General features: G+C 40.6%; 1 protein-coding gene across 9 annotated transcripts in view; it reads left to right on the plus strand.

Annotated features, from left to right (window-relative positions):
• Positions 1-3,336: 3,336 nt before the first annotated feature.
• Positions 3,337-23,743, plus strand: part of QTMAN (queuosine-tRNA mannosyltransferase) — a 451,841-nt gene continuing 431,434 nt past the window's right edge. For 7 of the 9 annotated variants that reach the window (XR_002644005.2, XM_022569666.2, XM_089916863.1 and 4 more), the window contains exon 1: positions 3,349-3,433. The gene's annotated coding sequence lies outside the window, so the exon portion shown is untranslated. Of the gene's footprint in view, positions 3,434-23,743 lie in introns of all 9 variants that reach the window. The other 2 variants (XM_089916865.1, XM_089916859.1) reach the window with 2 other exon arrangements.

The following is a 23,743-nucleotide window of genomic DNA, read 5'->3' on the forward strand; positions in this document are numbered from 1 at the left end:
AGTGCCGAACAGCATTTGGTATGTATTTAACACTTATTGATTTATTTCCAGCTGTAACATTATATACTGCACTACCGAGCACTTTTACATCAGTGGGGCTGAAACGGAAGTAAAAATAGGTCGACCATAAAACACCAGCAAAGAGCCCATGACAGAGTAAGAGATTTTTTCTTAACTTCTAATTTGATTTGAGCAGCAAACTAAAGTTTTCTGGAATGAGGATGTGATGAATAGGAAGGTATACCTTGGGAAGTTTTGTGCTTCCTTCTCTAGCAATTGAGAGCCTGTACCACTGAGGGCCGACCATCTTCCAACTCTAAGGTGCTAAGGTCTATGTATACTGTTGTTGACTTGCCACAAACTTAAAGTCATCGTGGACTGCTTACTGATCTTTGATCCCTTACATATAACCACTAAACCCAAGTCATTTCCTTAGTGGCATTTATGTCTACCATTTCTTTTAAAATCCCACTTGCTACTTCAGAACCTGACAAGGTTATAGTCTCCTGTCTCATCTTCACCCCCTCCCCCTGCCAAATTCAAAATGATCTTCCATTAGATTAAATCTAAATTTGTCAGGCTCAAATTCAGGTCTTCTACCCTATCGTTTCAGCTTTGTTTTCTATTGTTTATAAGTGAACCTTCTGTTTTAATTCATCTGATCTCGTACCTTTTCCCCATTGTTAGTCTGCTCATTTTTTTCCCAATGCCTTTGTTCAAGCAATTTCCTTTACCTTTTCCCTATAAACAAAGCCAAATTCTACATTTCCTTTGTTGTTCTTTAAGAAAGCTTCCCTTGGGACTTCCCTGGTGGTGCAGTGGTTAAGAATCCGCCTGCCAATTCAGGAGACATGGGTTCGAGCCCTGGTCCGCGAAGATCCCACATGCCGTGGAGCAACTAAGCCCGTGCTCCACGAATACTGAAGCCCGTGCACCTAGAGCCCATGCTCCACAACAAGAGAAGCCACCACACTGAGAAGCCCGCGCACCGCAACAAAGAGTAGCCCCGGCCCACTGCAGCTAGAGAAAGCCTGCGCAGTAACAAAGACCCAACACAGCCAAAAATAAATAAATAAAATAAATTTTAAAAAAAAGCTTCCCTTAATCTACATGGTTAATTTCCAATTTAAAATATGAATTTTATAATTGAATCCTTTTTTACTAATGGTGAATTGTTGATCATTTTATGTTTCATATTTTACACCCCCCACCCCCCCGAGTAATGTTGTAATTTTCTTGGCAATAGGGACTTCATAATTCTTACAATCATGCACAGCTCTTGGCACCTCCAAGGATGAATGTGTTTGGTTGGGACATGACTCCAGAGGCCTGGTCAGACCTGGAATAAAGGTGAACCCTGACCAGGTGAGATGGAGCTTGGGCAAAAGGAATTCTTAAAACCAGTGGATACCTTCCTAAATTAATGCCAAGTATGATTTCATACATCACTCAGACCATGTAGGCGAAACGGCAGAGTTAAAGACCTCTGATGTTGAAGAGCTTTATATAACTGGTAACTATAAGCCAGATGCTGGCAGCTATGTGAGACAGAAGATCTGAGTTTGAATTCTGGCTTTGTTTCCAATTAATCTGGGCAATACTGAGTAAGCGATTTACTTTCTCTGGGTGTCAGTTCTTCAACAGTAAAATGAAAAGATTAGACTCCAGATGATATTAAGGACTAGATAAGTTAATTAAAAATTGTATGACTCATGCCTCAACGAAGATCCCGTGTGCCGCAACAAAGACAGGACGCAGCCAAAAAAATAAGGAAAGTAAATAAATATTAAAAAAAAAATTGTATGACTATTTCCATAGCAGTGAAATGGCAGCCATAGCCTTTGGAGTTCTTATACTTATTCCATGGGATAGGATTTACTAGTCTTATGTGTTGTTAGGAACACTCACTTTCAGCTTTTGGCATTTATACTTTTCTGTTTCCCAATTTGTGTTAAAGTGGATGGACAGATGGTTGATAAGGTTTTCACATGCTTATAATGCTGTTGTTCAGTTCAACAATGGTTTTAAACTTTGAGGGTCTTCATAGAGCCCGGATTTTGTTTAGAATGGAAGATAGTTTTAATTCTTCAACTTAAGGATAATATGTTTACTCACATAATTTAAAGCAACTTGTGGATGTAACTTTAAAGGCCTAATCAGTTTCCCTTATTTTGGTATGTCTCTCAACTCATTTCCACATCACAACCTAACTCTTCCAAGTTGCAGTTTTAAAAATGAAGTTTACCAGACTTCTAGTTACATTTGCATGTTTTGCCTTCTTCTGACTCATTTAACCCACAAGCTCCTTCCAAATACAAAATCCTTTGATTCGGAATCACAGAAATTTAAATGTGGAAGAAACAAATTCCTCCTTTTACAGGTAATTAAACGAGAGACCTAAAAGATCCTGGTGCTCTTTCTACAGACTATGAATTTTATAAATAAAAGAACTGAATTGAGATTAGGTTGCAGGGAAAAACAGGCAAAATTTGTGGACTGTAAGACCCAATAGAAATTGTGTTAATTGACATTTTATCGCAGAGAAAGTATGGATGGGAACGATGAAAGTCAAAGATTGTCACCACTGCTATCGCTCTGCTTTGTGATTTTTAACTACTTGGGTGACTCTTGAGGCGAGTGGGGCTGCGCACATACCATTAACTCCCAAACTGCATATGCACTATTTGGGGTAGTGAGAACAGAAAGGACGCTCAAAATGTAGGTAAAGGAAGGAACGAGCCTGTCCAGAGGGTTCTGAGGGGACCAGGGGGAGGGAAATTAGGACGCGTTGGCCAAGCAGGTGCCTAGGAGGTGCGAGCTGCGCCTCAGGTAGCAGTGGCAGGGAAGAAGCCGCGTACGTGGCTCCAGCAGGCCAGGGAGGGGAACGGAGACCGGGGAGAGAAGGGACCGGCGGGAAAACTGCAGGAGGAAACCGAGGCTGACCTAGTGAGCAGCGAAGACCTTCTAGAAGGAAGGAGAAGGCACCAATGCAAGCTTACAACCAGACTAGGGATTAGGGAAAGAGTATAAACAAGCTTAAGGGTAAGACGCGGGTGCTGACTAGAGATGGGAAAGGGCGCGCGGGGGGGTGGGAGGCGAAGTGAGGTCCTAGGGCAGTGGGCAGGTGAGGAGAGGCTCGGGGGTTGAGAGCGGAGGTGTCGCGGCTCGCGAAGGCGGGAGCGTCTGCTGAGTCAGAGACCCGCAACAACCTGGCCGCGCAGGGGGCGGAGTGGTGAGCGCGTGGGCGGGCCGGGAGGCGGGGCCTACGCCTGACGCGTCCCGAGGCCGCTGCGGCCGCGGGCCGGGCGGGGCGGCGGCGGCGGCGGCGGCGGCGGCGGCGGCGGCCGCGGGGGAGGGGCACGGCGTCAGCGCGTCGCCGGCTGGGCCGCGCTGGTGGCCAGGAGGGAGAGACTAGGAGGAGGAGGAGGAGGAGGTGAGTAGGCTCCGGGCTGGGGAGCCGCGCGGGCCGGCGGGGAGGCGGGGAGCGCGGCCCCTCCCCTCCTTGGCGCCCGCCTCGCGGGGCCGCGCGGCTTGGAGTTCCCAGAGGGGCTGCGGCGGCGGCGGCGCGGGGAGCCGGGGGGCGGAGCTGAGGGCCGCGCGGGCGGCGCGCTTCCCGGACGCACGCGCTGCGTTCGCGGCGCCGCCGTCCGCCCCGCGCCCTGAGCCGGGCACCCCGGCTGCTGTGTCTTATTCCTGATACGCGCTGGCCATTTTCTGACCTTCTTTTCTTGGGTTCTGCGCGCCTTGCGGGCCGGCTTCCCGCAGCCAGCGCGCCGCAGCCGCCTCGTCGCGCGGCCGGTGAGGGTGGCTGGGGGCGCGTCGCCTTCTCGCGGGGAGGAGGGGCCGGGCTCCCGGCCTTGGCTCGAGGAGCGGAGGGGCCTCATTGCCGACCACGAGACTGTCGGGCCAGTGGTCCCTCGCGCCGCGCGCCGCCAGGTCTTCCTGAAGGACCCTTTGCGCCTGGCCCCATTATCGCCCTAACTCTCCTGACCTCAGCAGCCCCTTAGCGGAGGCTAAAGACCTCGCTCACTCTGCGCTCTCCCCGCCCCCTTCCCTCCTCTGACGATCCCGCATATACTTATTTTAATCGGGACCCAGGCAGTCTGTTCGGGCGGGGGAAAGGTTCTCTGAATTTGTCCTGTAAATCCAGCCGTGTACCCAACAGCGAGGTTGCAGTACTACGTTAATTTAACCTTTAGTCTAGAGGGAGTTCTTTTTTTTTTTTTTTGGTCTCTCCTCTCTGGCAAAGGCAACTTTTAGAGTTTTCTGAGAACTGTACTGCATTACATTGTCTTTGAGATAATTCTTAAGTTAGCGCTTGGAGGCAGTGTGATGGGAGGTTCAAAGAGAAGGCTTTACACTTTTTCCTCCACCTGTATCACAGTTTGAAATGGAAAACGTGCGTTGACGGTGATTTTCCACACCAGGTGGGTTGCAGGATGCAGCCCCCGTGAGCCGTGGCTCTCCTTGGTTATTGGGTGCTACCTCTGAAGTTGATTTTAAAGTTCAACAGAATGGTCAGGTAAAGGAGCTGTTGAAAAGAAATCCAGTATAATTCAATAGAGTCATTTTATTGGATTCTATTAACCTGTTTAACCTTAAGCTAGAGCATGGCAGGAGTTTCATGTAGGAGCCCACGTACCAAGTGCAATATTGAATTTTAATTAGTGCATTCCAGGTTTGATGTGGAATAGATTCACATTTCTCACTGCCTTTCATTATATATTTTCCTTAGGATCTTGTATTTAAGAAACAGTTTTAGTATTGGGGGTGGGAGGAGTACCCTTTGAATCATGAAACTTTCTTTGACGAACTTGAAAACTGGGTAGGTAAAATGTGAACCGTGATACTGAGATAAGGTAGGAAACTGAATTTTATAGCATTACCAATTTGAGAAGTTAAGAAGGCTTTTTTACTCCTGTTTTGAAACCGTGTTGACATCTTAATCTGACAGACTGCAGAAGTACAGAATTTTCTGTTTGTGAGGAACTTCAGCAGTTAACTATTAATTATTATTAATAATTAATTTATTGCAACCCTATGATTTTGCAGAGTAAAAGTAATCCAAGTTTCCTGAAGAGATTTAACATGAACTGAATAGAACTAGTTGACTTAACCGAACACCTAGGTAGATCATTCATACCTCCCCAATGGATATTTTTGTACCAAAATTTGTTTTGATTTTGATGTCTTAAGAACAAAAAAGCCAAGTTATTACTAACGTTGAATTTTTTCCCGGTGTTTTGAGTATATGCCTTAGTTTGTGATTTGGAGTCATTAGATCAAATGATACAGATTATATTTAGGCAATCTTTACATTTAATCAATTGAAACAGTACTTTCCAGTTTGTTCGAATTTAGTAACTATTTTCACTTCGAGAATGTTTATTCATATTCTTGATTCAGATAGTCTGTGTCAATTCCAGCAGGTTGGCATTGCAGGAGTCCTAGGGTTATGGTGTATGTAACCTTGATATTAATTAGGAAGAAAGGTCCTGTAACACATGGAGTCATCGAATTCCAGCATCCTCAGCTCCCTTTTGGTAGTGGTCTTCAATGCAGAAGTCCCCAGGTCCTTGCTGGGGTAGGGTGAATTCTTTGCAGCTCCCACTCCAGTGTTTACTGCAGGTGTTTAGTAGATGCTTTTTGGCTTGTGTGCATTTTCCCTGGTGTGGCTTCATGTAAGGTGGGCTGTGTTTTATTCATCTTTGTATGCTTCATGTCAAGCGAAGTGTACTTTGTAATGCTTGTGGTTTTGTTGGGCTTAATCAAATTTAAGAAGGTAGCAGAGTGCTTGGAAGTCATGAATCATGATATTATAAACTTGAAATACCTCATTTCCATTTTTGTGTTGAATAGATACTCTGTTAGGCTGAATTCCAATATTGAAAGAGGTAGCAGGTATCTAATATTTTAGATAAATTGAGGCAAGAGGTTAACATTGAGAATTTTGTTCTTTAACGTACATTACCCACTGTGAAATTGGAAAAGGACACCATTATTTAAATTTTTTGATAGGACACCTCAGTTGAGCTAAAATAATACAAATTTTCCACTGGAGCAAAGTTTGAGAATCGTGAATTGAATGACCCTAATTGTTACTGTATGCCACGTTTTAAGGCCTTGGTTTCACTTTATAAAGATATATTTTTCAGTACATAGACTTCTGGAAGCAGCATGACTTATGGAGTTCAGACTCCTGTGGTAAAAAGCTGTCCTGAAATGATATTTTAAACAGTTTTTGGCTGATGCCTTGTGCTTCATGGTGGTGATAATGAAAACAAACAAACCCCAAACCAAACAAACCTTACTGTATTTTCTTTTTCCCTTAGGCTTATATTCTTTCTTTAATAGATTATTATAGTGTGCTTTGTTTATTAAAAAAAAATTACTGAGGAAATTTTTCAAGCATTTCTTTTGGAAAGTACCACCACTCCACCCTTTGAATAGCCTTGGCAAGTAATGTTTGGGCAAATGCAGGGCCATTTCCATAGTGTGATTCCTATTTGAGTATGTTGAGTTATATGAATAATAGTTTTCATAGGGACATCATCTTTGGACTACATGCATTTTTTTTTCCCCTCCTGACACTATTACTGAAAACAGTTGTACAGTAGAGTATGATAGTGCTTAATTTGTAGGGGGCAAATAATTTCATATCTATCATTGCTGGTTCCTGTGTCAGTCCCAGGCTACCTGGCCCACCCACTCCCTGTTCTGTCTTTTCCACCCACTTCTTGAATTGATTTTTAAGACTGAAAATACCTTAAGATCCCCAGCCTCTTCAGGAGGTGGGATCTGGAATTATTCTGGTGCCCTCGGCATCCATTGCTCACAGAGGTATGGTGTCTTACTATATCCTTGGCATGTACTCACTTTGAGTTTCAAAATGAGATTCTCATTTTGAAAAATGCTTTCACTCATCAGGAGTTTTGAAATATATGGCATAAACATTTTAGGGAAGTATGTGTGAAGCATCTAGGATATATTAATATAGATTTAGATGGAATTAGGTTATAGAATCAGACAATTGATTAAGAATTAGTGAGACTGTCTAGTCGTTTTCTCCCACACTTGAAGGTCACACTTAAGTCATTTAAACTCAAGATTACAATTTTTTTGAGTACTTATTTTTAAAAGTGAAGCAGTTCTGCAGTATTTCCTTAGCATAAAATAATCCATAGAGTTGATATATTTCTTTTATTATTCCTTTTTGTATTCCAAATCCCTTGTGGACCTGGAACCTTGTCTTGAGCCTGCTCCAGAGCTCTCCCTCTCCTCACCATCCTCTCTTCCTTCAGGGAACTTGGACCTGGTCTTGTCCATGGTGGACAGTTGGGGTTCTACTTCAACTGGGGCAGAACTAGCAGAGTCAAGATACTTTGATACTGCTTCTCAGACTCACACTCACTGGATTGACTTCTTAGGTACTGAGGACAGGACAGCTGAGAGCTGGGCTCTTTGGCTGTTACAATTTCAGCTTTTTTTGAGGGTCAACTTTCATTTGCATCTGACGCTAGGACACCCTGGTCATCCAGTCATTACGTAGATCCCCTTCCTGACTACGCTGCTCTTGGTTCTCTGCCTTCGTAGCTGAGTTACTTACTGGGTGATTTCTATCCAGTTTCAGTGGTAACTAATTATTTCAGGTGTTTGATTTTCTAACCAGGTTTTCTCTCAGTTTTGAGCTTTCATTTGACCAAGTATCTGTTATACTTTCCCATAGCACATTTGTTCGTTATCTGTCTTTCTTTCTAGACTGTGTGTACCCAGAGTGTTGGGACCGAATTTGTGCTGTTCCTGTCGGTGTCCTCAGCACTTAGTACAGTACCTGGCACATAGCAGGTGATAAATAAATATTGATTGGATATAATCACTAGTATGTTATCAGTATGGGAAAGCAATTTTCATATAGAAATTGAGAATTCATGCAAGAAGTTCAGACATTTCATTGCCATCATAAGTACTAGGGAGTCTGTATATTTTAAATTATAAGCATATCCACATACAAAATAGCATCATTAGTCATCTTGCAGGGAGTTTATTTAAGAAAATGTATATAATTTTCACCATGTATTGTTAGGTGTTGCACATTTCTGTTTTTCTGGAGTTTGATTAAATGTATATTATATTTCTTACAAATAGAAGTTTTATGGCACTATAAAGAAGTGAATTTAATGGCCCTATTTTTTTTTTTTTTTTGCGGTACGCGGGCCCCTCACTCTTGTGGCCTCTCCCGTTGCGGAGCACAGGCTCCGGACGCGCAGGCTCAGCGGCCATGGCTCACGGGCCCAGCCGCTCCGCGGCATGTGAGATCTTCCCGGACCGGGGCACGAACCCGTGTCCCCTGCATGGGCAGGCGGACTCTCAACCACTGCGCCACCAGGGAAGCCCTAATGGCCCTATTTTTGTGCATTAGTAATTATATACTAAAGAATAAATTCTCATTAAAAGGCACTTAAATGCCTGCTCATAAAAAAAGAGAGACCTCTTTGATTTTGTTCTCCATACAATTCCAGTTATTGTATTGAAGCAAGTCATCAAACTCTTTAGTAGTCTAAACCTTTAATTTGGTTTCAGAACAGCAGTCATGTATTGAATACCCAAATTACCATGTCTTTAACAAGTAATGCAGACACTTATTAAAAAAGTAATGAACATAACTTTTCGTGTAGAATTTCTTGTGCTAATTTTTTAAAGAGGACTGTTGAACTGCATTCCCCATGAAGGCCAAAATCTCATACTTTAAAGGATAGTGGAGTATACATTTATGTGTAGAGAGGAGGGGGTGGTAATTTTTGTAGTGGAATTTTTAAGTGGGTAGTTTACTAATTATGTTGAGGTAAACACTTTACAACTCTAAGAGGAAAACTTCAATTATCTGAATGAGATGAGGTACATGAAATTAATTCAGATAAGTGGGGGAATCCTTAGTGTAAATGATGCATGTTAAGGGCCATGACCTCAATCTTGATTTTTTTTTTTTCTATATATCTGTCAGCTGGTTTTACATTACTAGATTCTGATTCTTTTTGATCATGCTGGGAATCATTGATGGAGGAAGTAAAGTTTGCTCTATAATTTTTTTTTTCTTTTGCCACAGAGGGAATCCAGAATATCGTATTCTGTGACAAGTATAATTGCTCATCTCTCGCCTGTACTGCCTGCCCTTTTAGGAGGTACACCACAGCCTCCCATTTTGTCACCTTCCTGTCAAACGTCAAATGTGTTTGGGGGACTCCTTGAGAATACACTTGATTTGAAATTAAAGCCACACTCCTCTGTCCAGTCTCAAGATGTTCTCCTGCAAGTTGTTGCAACAAGTTGTGGAGGGTGAATTGAGCTGGATAAAACCTTGATTCTTTTCATGTCCCCCTTGGGCTTTAATATTTAAGCAGCAGTTTGCACTGTAAGCCCTTGAAATAGAAACAAGCATTGGGGCATAACCCCTGACCTTTGCAAATCCTAACTTGAAATGAAAATTTTTGTGATTGATTAGAGTGTTTTAGGAAAATGATTTCTGCTGCCATTTACTAAGGTTTGCAGCATTCCTGGGCTCCTGGCATCTGAAAGTTATTGTGCAATCTGTAGATAGTCTGTGTAGCTGTGGTGACATTTTCCTCTAGGCTTTGGTTTTTTTGGTACGTTTTGTTTAAACAGAGGTAAGCTCATCTTAGCAGCAGAGGTGTGTGCTATCTGACACCTCTGTAAGTGAATTTTACTTCTTTCTTCAGCATTACCTATAGATGCTTTACTTAAACCACCTCAGAACATGGCTCTTTATTTTCAGCATCACCAGCTTCCTTTTCACCTCTTGGTCTTTGAGATACAAGACGGTTCATATCATGATTGCCTTGGGTAGAGTAGATATGATATCAGCAAGCTCTGTATACAGACCTTGTGAGCAATTTCTAGTTCATTGCCTGAGACCTTCTTAAATACATGCAGGCAATGTGATTGAAGAGTTTAGGCTTCAGGGTCAGTCCAAACTGATTTTGACTCTGTACCACTTATGAACAGCATGTCTTTGGGGGAAGTTAGTTACTTCTCTTGGTTTCAGTTTCCTCATCTGTAATATTGGAGTAATATCAGCTTAGTGTATTTAGTTTTTTTTTAAAGAGTAATCTTAGCTGTATTGATTTGTTGTCATGTGCAGATAAGTGTTTAATAATGTGAATTAATGAACTATTTATCTGGATCATACACGATTTTAAAAAGAAGTAGATTTTGTTCCATTTGATAACAGAGATAGTCAAGTAAGCAAGAATTACTCCAAATAGAGGTCTTGCGCAGTTGACTTTGTTTTTCTTTTATTCCTATAACTTTTTCTTTTATTCCTATTTTATTTTATAAAAATAAAATAATTTTTATTTTTTATTGGGGTAGAGTTGTTTTACAATGTTGTGTTAGTTTCTACTGTACTGAAAAGTGAAGTAGAGTTCCCTGTGCTATACAGCAGGTTCTTATTAGTTATCTATTTTATACATATTAGTGTATATACGTCAATCCCAATCTCCCAATTCATAACCCCCCCCAGGCTTCCCCTCCTTGTTTGTTCTGTACATCTGTGTCTCTATTTCTACCTTGCAAACTGGTTTATCTATACCATTTTTCTAGATTCCACATGTATGCGCTAATATACGATATTTGTTTTTCTCTTTCTCTTTTGAAAGTACGTAAGACTTTTGCAACAATCTATTTATATACAAAGGATATACCGATATGTGGGATAGGGAAGCAGAATGTGGAGTGTACTTGCTGGAGTAAGACAGACTTGGATTTGAATATAGATGATCTAACATTTGAGTAACATTGGGCAGGGTTCTTTACTTTTTCGATTAAAAGTTTTCATCTGTAAAATGGGTATTAAAGTTTAAAGAGTTAAAAAGGGAAAAAAGGATAATAAAAAGGTTGTTAAGACTTAAGAGATGAGGTACGCAAAATATTGAGTAAAGCTGGAATCCATAAATACTGATTATTGTTATTATGACTTTGGAAAAGTGGCTTTACTTCTCTGGACCTCAAGCTTCCTCATCTGTAACATGAATATGTGAGAACATTAATAGAGTTATTATGAGTATTAAATGAGATAATACATGTAAGAACTCATTAAATGTTAATTGCTGGGCTTCCCTGGTGGCGCAGTGGTTGCGAGTCCGCCTGCCGATGCAGGGGACGCGGGTTCGTGCCCCGGTCCGGGAAGATCCCACATGCCGCGGAGCGGCTGGGCCTGTGAGCCATGGCCGCTGATCCTGCGCGTCCGGAGCCTGTGCTCTGCAACGGCCACAACAGTGAGAGGCCCGCGTACTGCAAAAAAAAAAAAAAAAAAAAGTTAATTGCTACTGTTATTTATATTATTAATTCAGTTTCAGAACAAATTGGACCAATTTTGAGTCAAAATGAAAGAATTCATACAGATATTTAATATATTTTTTATGTTGGGGGATATTTCCTATGGATTTGGGGATGGCAAGTTATTCATTAGCTTTCAATGTTTCCTTAAGACAGCAGTAGTTCTCAAGTTGCGGTATACAGGCCTTTTGGGGTCACTGAGACCCTTTCAGGGGGTCCATTAGGTTAAAACTATTTTTATAGTAATTCTAACTGTTTGCCTTTTCCACTGTTTTTACATTTGCCTTGCTGATACTAAAGGAATAGTGGGTAAAACTGTGGGTATCTTAGTAGATATTAAATGGCAGTGGCACCAGGGTGTACTAGTAATCATTGTATTCTTCACTACCACGCATTCACTGTAAAAAAAACAAACAAAAAACAAAAACTCAAAAAGCCAGTTTTACTTGAGTGTCCTTAATGAAGCAGTAAAAATTATTAGTTTTATTAAATCTTGATCCTTGAATGCATTGTTTTACTATTCTATGTGATGAGGTAGGAAATATGCAGAAGGCACTTCTGCTACATATCCAGCATACATTGTTTGTCTCAAGGAAAACCCTTATGTGTTCTTTTGAGTTGTGAGCTGAGCTAGCCGTATTTTGCATGAAACATCATTTTTACTTGAAAGAATGACTACCAGACAAACTAGGATTATTTAGACTTAGGTATTTGGCAGTGATTTTCTTGAAAACGAAAACAGTGAGACTTGTCACTTCATGGCAAAACAATAGACAATATTTGTTGCTGATGATAAAATTTGAGCTTGCTAGTGAAAATTAAAATTTTGGAAAACTTAAGTCAACTGCTGTGCTCTTGTCAGCTTCCCAGTACTTAAAGAGTTTTCTGATGGGATGGGTGGTGATATTATGAATGTGAGTTTTTGCTATGGTATTAATTATGTCAAGATTTTCAATATTTATATAACTTAATGAACGAATATTTTCAAAGTGATCAGTGTTACAAAATTATGGTAAAAGGCCCTTATAGAAAGCAAGTAACAGAATACAAAAAGCTTATGTGATATTAGATTTCATATTACAGCTAACCGAAAACTCCTACTTGTCAAGTTTTGGTGTAGTATCAAAGAAGAACATCCACAGTTATCTGAAAATGATATTAATATTAACATATACTTTCTTTTTTCTCACTGCATATATGTGTGGGGCTATTTTTTTTCATATAGGTCAATCAAAACAATGTATCACAACAGATTGAATGTAGAAGCAAATATGAGAATCCAGCTGTCATCTATTAAGTTAGACGTGAAACAAATTTGCAAAAGTTGTAAAACAGTATTATATTTATCACTAAGCTTTTTTTGTATAATAAAGTAATTTTTCATAAAATATATTCTCATACTAAATGTCATTAAAAATTTAAAATGCATCAGGAAAGCAGAACATATTTTGTCACAAAACTGGAACTTAATCATTGTCTTGCACATTCTAGAAATGGAAAATATTCTATTTCATCCAACAAATACTTGCAGAGTGTCTGTGAATAAGCAGTTTCCACCTGCAGGAACTCAGTGTAGGTAGGGAGATAGATGTCTTCATTTTCAGATACTAACAATTCACTGAAACAAGTGCTTTAATAAACATCTGTTCAAAGTTGCATATTTTTTTCACCAAAAAAAGATAGCAAACTAAATGCCATTTTATAACCTGATTTTTTTCCCTGTTAACACTATAGAGCAAATCTTTTTTCATGTTAATGTTTATAGATCTATGACATCATTTTATAATAGTGAAAAATTTGAAACAACCTAAATGTCCCATGGATGGGAGAATCAGCTGAATTGTGTTGCATCTCTTATATCAATTTTTAAATTAAATTATAAATCACGCTTTAAAAAAATTAAAAAAATAGTTAACATTTTTGCCTTTAATTCCTAATATGGTAAATATTGATAATTATAACTCATTAACAAAAGCTCTTGGGAGTCCTCAATTTTCAAGAACACAAAGGAGGCCTGATACTAAGAAGTTTGAGAACTGTTTCTTTAAGGAATGGTGGCTAGATTCATCAAATGAACAAAGTTCTAAAGTTTTAATATTTTGTGTATTTCTTTGGAATATGGACTACATACCTCTAGTTTCTTTTCCTGGTTGTAATGATATGTCACTGGATGGAGTTCTGTGTCATTCTCCAAGTAGGCAGAAGGTTCCTGTGTGTGTTTTTAAAGAAGATTTTCATTTTTATTTAAGATCGCTGCTACCTATATTGTTGCTACCCAGAGTTGAGATAATGGTTAATGGTCACTTTATCAGCGAATTCATTCTTGATACCACTCTTTTGGTTGCGAGCTATTCATGCAGTTTTAAGCGCTGTTCACCATGGCAGGCTACTTAAGGGTTGTAGTGAAATTCACTTTGCTGAAAATAAACTGCCATTTTCTCTGAAGTCTTTACACTAGGCTAATCTGTCTGCTGTGAAGTCTTCCTGACATTTCATAGCTATTTTCTAGATGGTCAGTCCACAACTTGTGAATGTGTTTCTGAATTAGTTATTTGCCAACAATATAATATGAATTACAGATGGGTTCCATAGTGCCATTGATACTATGGGCAGAGCCTCATTGTGGATTATTAACATCTTTCTTTGGGGAATTATATTCTGACTCCTAGAAGTCTAGCCAAATAAATTACTCCATTGCAGTCCAACAGTGGCAAGAAACCCCCTTTTCCCACTTACAATAGAAACAGGAGTGCTAAAGCTTTAATAGAAGCAAGAGAGGCATTCTGAAGCAACGCTCAAGAGACGCAGGTTATCCTAGGCACCCCAGGTGGGTAGAAAGGGTGGTGAGTAACCCTCTCAGGTGAAGCAGGTGTAGAAACTTTGGGTCAACCAGCAATGGTGGAGGGAAGAAGAAGGGATATTCTAGATACTGCTTGCAGGTGATAGATACCCTTTTGCGGCAGTTGCTAAAAAAGTAAGGGATGGGTAGTCCTAGGTTGGGAAATCCATATGTATAGAGTTTTGTTGTGTTGTGCTCTTATGTTTGGTTATCATATGAACTGAACTCAAGAAATAGAACAACAAGCCAGTTGGGAAGGTTGAATTCATAGATTTATAGGCCAGAGGTTTGAATGTAAAAGGAAATGATGAACTCCAGGGGCATTCATAATCAGAAAGAGCAGTGGAAGCCAGGAGGGTGTTGGAATATGCAAGCTGTTCACAAGGGCCCCAAACAAATTCACGTTACAGGGTGGCTGTTAGGGCAGGGGTAGAACTGGTGATCAGCTGGCAGAGTTCAGTCAAAGAATGCTGTGACTCAGCCTGCTGCCTTAGGGTCTCTGGTAGGAAATAGACTTTTAAGAGTGGTATCCATACAGGAAACCTGTTATGGGGAATGGTGGATATAAAGCAGAAATCGAGAACCAGGAGAACCTGTGAACACAGATGAGGCCAACTTGGGAGAACTAGAATTTGACCTGAAGTTGAGCTTGTCTTATTTCTGCTCAAGGGTATTGGTTGACCCCTTGGATTGAGGCAAGGCTGAGCCAAAGTGGGAAGCAGAGTGACCATAGCTAGCTGTGTGTAGTGGAGTGACAGACCTGCCCAAGAAATATTTGTTAAACCAATGGATGGAAGTAAGGCAGGGGAACAACTGGGTCATTACACTCATGTTCTTCATGCAACAGACACTAGGCACCATATTACCTACCCACTAAATATTCTCTAGGCTAGGGTTCAGTAAACTTCTTTTTTAAAGCACCAGATAGTAAATATTTTAGGCTTTATGGGTGATTATGGTCTCTGTTAAGTTTGCCATTGTAGTGTGAAAGCAGCCGTAGAAAAATCCATAAATGAATGAGTAGCTATGTTCCAATGAAACTTTGTTTATGGAGACTGGAATTTGAATTTCATGTAATTTTCATATGTCGCAAAATATTGGTCTTTTAAAAAAACTTTTCATCCATTAAAAAATACAAAATCCATTCTTAGATCATAGCTGTGTAAGAAAAGGCAATGGACTGAATTTTGGGCCACAGGCTCTGATCTTTGTTTTAGGCAAATAAATGACTATCAGTTACGATGCAGAAAGCGTATTAGCATTACTGAAACAGATGTTCTCTAGGACAATGCTGTTGGTGACACTGTCTTGTTTTATAGGTGACACTGATACAAATCTGTTCAAGAATTTAGGTGTGACATCTGCAGCAGGTTCAGATCTCTCAGCTATAAGACAAACTGGATACTTCATAAAGATTGTCATCTATTATGCACAGAGAGCCAAAATCCGTTACTGAGATTGTCTGGGTGAACTGCCTGCTGGGTCCAGTGATGCACTAGTAGACAGAGAAGTTGAAAAAGAAGGCTGGCATATTCTTTGGATGACTGGCAGAATGTGACACCAATATGGCATCAAGCCCTACTGTGATTCCAAGGACTGCATGACTAAATAAAAATGATATTTTTGGCAGGGGTGGTTCAAGTAACTTTGATCTTTACTTGGGGAATGTGTAATGCATTATCATTCCATAGTGACACATGGTGATTGCTTTGGTAATCAGACTTTAAAGATCCTGTCTGTTGATGGATTTTAATGTATTACAGTTATCACCTTTTAGTATTGGGCTTTTTTACACTAAGGGTAATATTGTAAAGAGAAACATCTGCTTAACCTAAAAAAATTAATCTAAAAACGTTAATTTAAGGACTATGATTTCACATGGAAGTTTTTGCTTGGGAGATTTTTGAAATTTTGCTCTCCCCTAGAGTGTTTAAAATATGCTTCTATTTGTAAAAAGCCACTGCTCCCAGAATTTTCTAGGAGAATATCCTTTTGTGTAGGCTACTGAAATCAATAGTAAGTAGAAAATCGTATTCTACAGTGCTAATGTGCATAGAACATAGTATTATAAATTAATACTAACTACTACTATTAATTAATGTCTTCAGACCTATTAAATAAATTCACTTAAAATGATTTAACAAGGGCTTCCCTGGTGGTGCAGCGGTTGAGAGTCCTCCTGCCGATGCAGGGGACACGGGTTCGTGCCCCGGTCCGGGAAGATCCTACATGCCGCGGAGTGGCCGGGCCCGTGAGCCATGGCCACTGAGTCTGCGTGTCCGGGGCCTGTGCTCCACGACGGGAGAGGCCACAACAGTGAGAGGCCCGCGTACCGCAAAAAAAAAAAAAAAAAAAAAAAAAATTTAACAAGCAGATGTGAACTGGAAATAAACATATGTATTTTCTAGAACTATTGAATCACAAGAAAACTGGAACATCAAAGTACTCTCTGAACCAAGTCACTGTTTTATTTGGTTAGAGTCCCTGCTTTTGGCATGCATCTATTTATACCAGTTATAGAGGATTTGAAAGCAGTGCTGGGAAATGAGGTGGGTGGATTCTCTCAAAGTTGAATCCCATTTTTTTCCTCAGTGAGTCTTCAACATTTTTTTCTTCTAGCATTCAACAAAAACTCTGGCAGCCGAGGATGTAAAACATAGATTACATTTTATATAGTTCATATAGCTCATCTACAAACAGAAAAAGATTTCCTCATGACTTACCTTGAAATCTTTATTTAAGGCCTATACTAATCAGTTTGTCAGTGTGCCACTGCTACTATTGCACATTTTTGGTCAGAGTGCAGTGCAACTAAAAGCCATCCTGCTAGGAAAAAGATTTGCAGATTGCTGAATAGTGGAAGTTACACACATCTAATTTACAAGTCAGATTAGTGATCAGAGTCATATGAAGTTGATTTTATGGTTTTTAAGCTAGTTTTTCATTGAAGCAATGCCTATAACTGAGGGACAGGTGTGTTGTAACATTTGAATGCCTTAAACTCTTGAATCTGGAATGAAAGAGTTGTCTTATAGATGTCCAGATCCTAAAACTCAAGGATTTTGAAATAAAGTGTTGTCATTTATTGTGCCATAATTGAACTGCCCTGCAGATTTTATTTTGGATCACTGTGATTAATATTTGGAAAACTTTCCCATTTTCAAATATAAGGCATTTTAGGAAAGACTATGATTGTGTGTGTGTGTTTGTTTAAATAGAGCAGCAAAACGCTTTTACTTTATAGATATATTTAATAAGAAATACATGGATTTAACATTGGTAGACCACTCAAATCAGGAATTCCACTGTCATCTTCTGGAAACCTTCCATAAAGGGGAGGAGACAATAAATAGATCCCTTTGTAGATTGCAATTATTATTTTTTCCTAAACTTTTTTCAAAATATACAAAAGGATGCAGAGCTATAGCTTGATAGGTTACAGTTATTCTCATTTCACCTGTACTTACTGAAATTGAGAAGACCTCTCATAGAAGTGAGTATGAAAAAAAGTAGTGAATTGCAGAAAGGAAGTGCTGTTTATTGGGATTTGAGAACATTATTTCAGACAAGCATCTGTGTTAGCCTTTTTTTTTTTTTTTTTTGGCTGTATGCGGGCCTCTCACTGTTGTGGCCTCTCCCGTTGCGGAGCACAGGCTCCGGATGCGCAAGCTCAGCGGCCATGGCTCACGGGCCCAGCCGCTCCGCGGCATGTGGGATCTTCCCAGGCCGGGGCACGAACCCGTGTCCCCTGCATCGGCAGGCGGACTCTCAACCACTGCGCCACCAGGGAAGCCCTGTGTTAGCCTTTTGGATGGTTCTTGGGACAATAATTGACTTGAATGTAATCAGGAGAAGAAGAAAATCCAGTTTTAAAAATGTATTTTTGGCTGTGTTGGGACTTCGTTGCTGCATGCAGGCTTTCTCTAGTTGCAGCAAGCGGGGGCTGCTCTTCGTTGTGCTGTGTGGACTTCTTATTGCGGTGGCTTCTCTGTTGTGGAGCACGGGCTGTAGGCACGTGGGCTTCAGTAGTTGTGGCTCATGGGCTCTGTAGTTGTGGCTAGAGGGCGCTAGAGCGCAGGCTCAGTAGTTGTGGTGCACAGGTTTAGGTGCTCCGTGGCATGTGGGATCTTCCCGGACCAGGGCTCGAACCCGTGTCTCCTGCATTGGCAGGAGGATTCTTTTTTTTTTTTTTTTTTTTTGCGGTACGCGGGCCTCTCACTGTTGTGGCCTCTCCCGTTGCGGAGCACAGGCTCCGGACGCGCAGGCTCAGCGGCCATGGCTCACGGGCCCAGCCGCTCCGCGGTATGTGGGATCTTCCCAGACCAGGGCACGAACCCATGTCCCCTGCATTGGCAGGCGGACTCTCAACCACTGCGCCACCAGGGAAGCTCGGCAGGCAGATTCTTAATCACTGCACCACCAGCGAAGTCCAAAATCCAGGTATTTAAAACTAGTTTTCTGTCAGTGGTCAGAAGAATATTTTCTTTTATCTTCCCTCATCCTGCCATGTGGTGAGGTCTTATGAATTGATTTTTGAGATGACGAAACATTGGGATTTATAGGGTCTTGAGAATTCATCAATTACATCTTTTTGTCCCCAAACTATGTTTTACATAGGACTTCTTTAGTCATATTTATAGGAGATAAGAAAGACAGTGAACCTGACTTTCATAGACTCCAAAAAAGACTTCTGAAGAAAGATTACTGTAAGGTAAAATGTAGTAGGCATACATTCCTGTGATTATTTTAGTAGAGCAGTGACTATTTAGGTGGATTCTTTTCCCATTTCCTTTTCCCCAAGGTCGTAGTCACTGGTTAAAGCTGCTTTTCCTTGAGGCGAATGGGAGGTAACTTTGTGAATGGAGATATTGAGGCTATTGTAGACATCAGGAAATGAGTGGATTGCAAAAGAGAGAATGAGATGGTAAGTGTGTTAGGTGATAAGATCATAGATAAGCACTCCTTTTTTGGATTGACAAGGGTGCTAGAGTAAGGATATCAGTAGAATAGAGTTCATTTGTTATTACCTTGTACTATTTACTGTAGAGAATTAAAAACATGTTTTTATATTGGAGTGTAGTTGATTTATAATGTTGTACAGAATGTTTAGTTGTAGATACCATATATTTTAATCTGAATTTTAAAGTGGGAATTCTCCATTTTGTGTAGTGACTCTTCACTAAATGTATTTATAATTAAATGAAGTGTTTTGAGTATAAATAACATACTAATTTACTAAGATAAAATTTGTTTGACCAAATGAGGAATCTCCCTTTTTTCTTTCCCTTGATGTTTAGTCAGTAGCTCCCCACTCCCCTTTTCTGGTAAATTTTTTTTTTTTTTTTTTTTGCGGTACGCTGGCCTCTCACTGTTGTGGCCTCTCCCGTTGTGGAGCAAAGGCTCCGGATGCGCAGGCTCAGTGGCCATGGCTCACGGGCCCAGCCGCTCCGCAGCATGTGGGATCTTCCCGGACCGGGGCACGAACCCGTGTCCCCTGCATCGGCAGGCGGACTCTCAACCACTGCGCCACCAGGGAAGTCCTTTGGTAAATTTTTATTTCATATTGAGTTGCTTAAAATGAAGGGTCCCTTATTATAGGTAAGCAGTACCTGTAATGCAGGGGAATCACACCTGTCATAAGATGATAGGATGATGACTAAGACTTCTTTGTTTCAGGATTTCAGCTGAAGCTCCAACACTGAAAATAAAGGGTAGTAAGCATCCTTATATTCTAAGGAGGAATGTGGGGCTTAGTTAAGAAGAACAGGATTGCAGCATCCACTTCCCATACATAAGTGAAATTAGAAGAGGGGTTTTAAAACTGTCATTCAAGTGAAGAATTGTTAATCTAGCGGAGAGTTAGTTCTGTGATATTTCCCTTGTTCTTTCCAAAAGTACCTTTTATTTCCAGTCCAGGATTTGACTATGTCTTCCAGGAGGGTAGATTGGTATTTACTTTCATGTTTGGTTGTTTAATCAGCTACAGAATCGTGTTTCTTTTTTTTAAAAATTATGCTTTATTATTTGACCTACATGCTATTTATGATTGTATTCATTAATTTTAAATTCTTTTTTTTTTTAAACCCCACATTTGTTTATTTATTTTTTTGGCTGTGTTGGGTCTTTGTTTCTGTGCAAGGGCTTTCTCTAGTTGTGGCAAGCGGGGGCTACTCTTCATCGCGGTGCGCGGGCCTCTCACTATCGCGGCCTCTCTTGTTGCGGAGCACAGGCTCCAGATGCACAGGCTCAGTAGTTGTGGCTCACGGGCACAGCTGCTCCGCGGCATGTGGGATCTTCCCAGACCACGGCCCGAACCCGTGTCCCCTGCACTAGCAGGCAGATTCTCAACCACTGCACCACCAGGGAAGCCCCAGAATCGTGTTTCTTGATACCGCAATGGCAACTTGCAAAGGGTTCTTGAGAGAGCATGGCATACGTTTCCTAGAGTTTGGGGGCGTTCCTGAACTGACTTGTTTCTGGAGGGAAGGAGAGTGACGGAAGCCAGTGAGATGGCATGTTGAGTGAGAGAGCAGTAGTGGAAAGAGTTGACATTTGCATCTAGCGTAGTAAGAAGGCATAAGTTTTTTTTGTGGACCAAGTGGATGCCATGGGAAGTAACCAGGCTTGAGTAATCTTAATGGATCCTGACAAGGAAGGCTGCTTGCCCTATGAGGGAATTTTGGGTGGGATAGTAAGAGGTCAGCCTGAGAGTGCATCCCGCACACCAGGGAACTATTCAGCGTGGAAGATCCAGCCTCTTTGCTTGCTGTAACTTAAGGCGCCCCTGCTGGGAAGACCTGAAATGTACTGTCCAAGCTGGGCTTTGAGAATGAGAGGAGGTAGCTATCAATAATTACAAAAGTATAGCAGATCATCCTGTTTCATGGCTGTCGAGTAAACCCCCGTGGAAGTGGGCACATGGAATACTTGTCCCTCTTCCTCTGCCTATCCTGATCTGGAGGAATGAGGAAGTGAAAAAGGAAGTGGAGAAAGGTGAAAGAGCCAGCAAGGATTTTGAAAGAAACTGATTCTGTTCTTTCTCTTGGCTGTCCTGGGCTGAGGCAGGGTATGGGTACTGTTTGAATAAGATATGAAACTGAAGGTATAAATTGGCTAGGTTATATTTTGCAGTACTTGAAAATGACTGAGAAGCAGCAGGATTTTTATCTGGGATGTTATGGAGAGAGGGGGAAGTGAGATCCAGAGAAGTATATTTGAAGTGATGAAAGGAAATTAGAGCATATATCCCATTGAGTTCATTGTATTTGATCATTTTCTTAGTTTAATAGGATTTTAATTTCATTGAACAAACCTTTAGTAAGTACCTACAATCTGATCTGTAAGGTACTCAGTTAAGCATTTTAGGGCAGGCAAAGATGAGGAAGATTTTCTGTCCTCAGGGGGTTTCCGCTTTAGTGTAAATAGGTAAACTTAATCCATGACAGAGCAACATAGGTGCTCTAGACCTATAAGTGGCAATGCTGTGGGGATGTGGAAAGAAGTGAATACCCCTGGGGTTCAGGGCAGGTTTTGTAGAGGAGGCAGAGTTTGGGCTGGGCCTTGAAGGAAGAGAATGGTAACAGCTGGGAAGAAGGGCATTCTGGCGTGAGGGAAGAGTCGAAGGCACGGGATTGGGAATGAACAGATGGCTGGGAGGAAATAATGCTTATCCACACTGAACATTTTACTTTTTAAGAAATGGTTTCCATCACCAGTTAAACGTGTTTGCCCATGTAACCTAGATGGTTATAAGCATCAAAACCAAACTTCTAAGTCTGATCATAAAGTCTATTACTTTCCTTGATTTAAAACAGTAAAATGTAGAGAAGATGATGATTTTTACATATGATCTTGAGCATTTGGCAGTGCAATTAGTTTCATAACAAGTGATCGTTTTTTAAAGCCTTCCCAGAATAAGAATGAGTATCTTGATGCTAGTGTCACTTTTAAATAGCTATAGTTCCAGGAATGTGTCTGTTCACGTTGTTATCTTAAATACACACCTTATCTATCCATATTGCTGTACTTCAGATGTGAAAGTAAAAATAAAGGTGTGAAGTGCCTAACAGACTTGTATGGATTTATGTAAATCAGAAAACATACAATCCATTAGTGCTGAGGCCCTAATGTATTAAATTCAAGTATGGATTATTTCCTAAAAGTTTTATACACACACACATGCACACACACACGCACACAGGGTGATACCCAGTGATTAACTTTGCAAAAAAAAAAAAATTGTAAGAGCTTTTTTTCTCTGAACTGCAGACACATACCCAATTGTCTTGTGGTACCTGCATATGGTTAGTTAAAGGTATTTAAAATACTCAAAACTGAATTGATCTTTTTACCCAAACTTGTTTCGTCTTTAGTCTTCCTCATCTAAGTTAATGACAATTCCACCCATGTTACTCTGACCAGAAACCTTGGAGTCATCTCTGACTCTTCTGTCTTATATCTACACTTCATCTGTCAGTAGTTCATGTTGACTCTTCATCAGAATACATCTAGAATTTGAATCTGACCACCTCTCACCACCTCCACTACTGCCTTCATCAACCTATTATCATCTCTTGCATTTTTTTTTTTTTTTTTTTTTAGCTGCGCTGAGTGGCATGCAGGATCTTAGTTCCTGGACTAGGGATCAAACCTGTACCCCCTGCAGTGGAAGCGCAGAGTCTTAAACCACTGGACCACCAGGGAAGTCCCTCCTTGGATTATTTTAATAGTCTCCTAACTGGTCTCCTAGCTTCCTCTTACAATCCTCAGCTCAATGTGTAACCCAGCACTTCAGTCTAGTCTCAGTGCAGTAGCCAAAATAATCACAATTAAAACATACGTCAAATCTTGTCTTTGTTCAATTCAAAACTTCAATTGTTTCCTTTCTCATTCACTGTAAAAACTAAAGCCTTTGTAGTAGCCTATAAGGTTCTACATGATCTTGCCCCATCTGCAATCTCATCCTTTGACTGTGTTGACTAACCCCCATTCACAACCTGACTATTGTTCCTGGAATAGCTGGCCTCAGGGCCTTTGCACTTGTTCTTCCCTTTGTCTGGAATGCTCTTTCCCCTAGATAGCTGCTTAGCTTATTCCCTAGCTTTTCTTGGGTCTGTTTTGAAATGGTACTTTCCTAGTGAGACCTTCCTTAACCATTTTATTTAAAACATCCCCCTCCTTCCAGTTGCCTTATTTTTCTGGTTAGCACTTTCCTAAACTAATTGTATATTTTACTTTTACTTTTTTTCTGGTCAGTCTTTTTAGGATGAAAGCTTGATGAGGGCAGGGGATTTTGTTTTGTTTACTACTGTACCACCCCATTTAGAATCATTCTTGGCACATAGTTCGTACTTGAATACATAATTATTGAATAAATAAAAGACAATAAAAATTTATTATATGGGGGTTAAACCTGTAGTAAAACCTGATGTACACTTATTGGCGTCTTTGGGCAATGATGCTATTTCCAAACGTCTGAATATTACTTTTCCTTTTACATTTTTAAATCAAATGTATTAGGGGTGTAATTGACATAAAATAAAAGGCACTTTA

This window comes from Delphinapterus leucas, chromosome 8, assembly GCF_059928025.1.
Source record: "Delphinapterus leucas isolate spDelLeu-1000000601 "Yukka" chromosome 8, BTC_Dleu_Yukka2, whole genome shotgun sequence".
In the NCBI taxonomy this organism is placed as follows: domain Eukaryota; kingdom Metazoa; phylum Chordata; class Mammalia; order Artiodactyla; family Monodontidae; genus Delphinapterus; species Delphinapterus leucas.